The 2,015-nt window shown below is 30.0% G+C and overlaps 1 protein-coding gene across 1 annotated transcript in view; it reads left to right on the top strand.

The window, feature by feature from the left end:
- LOC107063518 (peroxidase 21) overlaps positions 1–2,015 on the top strand; it is an 8,470-nt gene that overhangs the window by 826 nt on the left and 5,629 nt on the right. The window lies entirely within an intron of this gene.

Below are 2,015 nucleotides of genomic sequence, written 5' to 3'. Positions count from 1 at the left end.
ATTACTCCACTTTTTGTCTATTATTAATTTTTCTCTAAGCATGACACCTACTTGTTATAATACTTGGCCATTTGTCTATATGTTCTTTAACTCAACTCAAATTCAATTGAATTTGTTTTTGCTTGATTTGTATTAATATATAGGTTAGTGTTGTTTCTTTTTAAGAATTGTTTATCATGAATCGGAGCGAATCTAATATGTATGGGAGAAAAAAAAGGAAAAAGAACGGTGAAAAATAGTATCAGTGAAATTTAAGTGTTATGTATTTAGATGATATAAAGTGAACTTGTAGCCACGACGAGATTGCAATTTTAATCTATGTTAGTACTTATTAAGTTAATTATATGATTATTTTCTATTGATTAAGTAATTAATCTTGTGATTTGAATGTACTTAAGTGGACAAATAGGAATCTTATTAGGTAAAAGAGGACAACTAATCCATTTATGTGTTTCCCCACCTATCCTCCCCTTAATTAGGCCAACAGGCAAATAAAAAAAGAAGAAGAATTAAGGGGAATTAATGAAAGGTTTGTCATCACAATAATAATTGGCTTTGATTTTGACAAAATTATAAATTGGACAAGGTGCAGTCCAATGATTTAATAATTGCTTCCCAAGTGACATGGTTCACATTATATCCTAAATGGATATTTTTTAATAAATATTAACGATATAACTTATTTTTATATTATCAGAAATTGACTATTTTATAGTATATAATTATTATTTTTATTTTTTAGATAACTATATTGAGTTTGCTATGCAAATTTTTACTATTATTATAAGGTAACTTAAACTCAAATTTTTACTTAATTATTAGAACCCCAAAAGCTTCTTTCAACCACCTAAACCACATATTTCTCCCTATTTTTTTTTATGTCATGCATAATAGTTTAATACTTTTGTATCCTCCTTAAATTAAAATTTACAAACTTCTATTACATGAACTAATACTTAAATCATAGTTGATCCCAAAAATTTTCTCCACTAATCTTTTTTAGTGTGTGCCCCACAAGTGAAAACATATTAATTTGCAAAGAGTGGCCCTTTTTGTGGTTGAAAAAACGAAATGAGTGGATTAGAAGTGATGCTTTTCACTAAATCTAAGTCCTTGTTTTATAAATACCAAGTTCTCTTCCCCACCCCCACCCCCACGTATCACACATGAACCGCCCCATCCAAAACTCAAATAGAAAAGAACAATTTTTTATCACCAAAAGAATAAAAGGTCACGAGTATCGAGACGCAGTACCATACGCAGAATTTTTATATTTAGTAATGTTTAGTAATCTACATATTGTCACTACTCATTTGTAAGTGAGTTTTGTTTTCTAAAAATATGTAAGATCTTACAACTTTATTTTGTATCTCAAATTGATATTTATCTTGTATTATAATAGTATCAGTCAATAAGTATTTATATACATATTAGTTTTTTGATAAAATATATTTTTATTGTCAACAAGCCTTGAGCCAAATTCAAATTTCAAAAGTTAGTTTAAAAGGAATTAGATGATTGTCCAAAATAAATAAAGAGTCTAATGAACTTCGTTCCGATACGATGTGGGATCATTTCATTAATTCATCATACACACACCTCATGCTTAATTAGATCTAACCATTCTTTATCCGGGGTTTCATCTCTGGTTTGAAGCATGTACAATCATGGACCAAGAGTATATTCACAATCGCCGCACAGTCCGGAGTCCCACTAGACCCTCTGAGGTCCGCTCTGATATCATGTCAAGTTAGGCCTCGGGTCTAACTCATCTCTCAAAAGCTTATAACTCAAAAAAAAATAATTTGCCTAGTCTTTAAAAGAAATCGCATCTCGATCTGATGTGGGAGCATTCCATTCATCATACATACCTAAATTAGTTTTGTTTGTTAAAAAATGTGATACCTTGCTTCAAGTTGGGACCTTTTGGTCTTAATCGGCCTGATTTAATCATAACCTAACCTAGATAGATAAAAATCGACCCAATTAGAATTAATCTAGGCAACAGATTGATA

This window comes from Solanum tuberosum, unplaced genomic scaffold, assembly GCF_000226075.1.
Source record: "Solanum tuberosum cultivar DM 1-3 516 R44 unplaced genomic scaffold, SolTub_3.0 scf00371, whole genome shotgun sequence".
Classification (NCBI taxonomy): Eukaryota; Viridiplantae; Streptophyta; class Magnoliopsida; order Solanales; family Solanaceae; genus Solanum; species Solanum tuberosum.
Note: the sequence above shows the minus strand (reverse complement) of the source record. Positions and strands in the feature narration are given on the sequence as shown.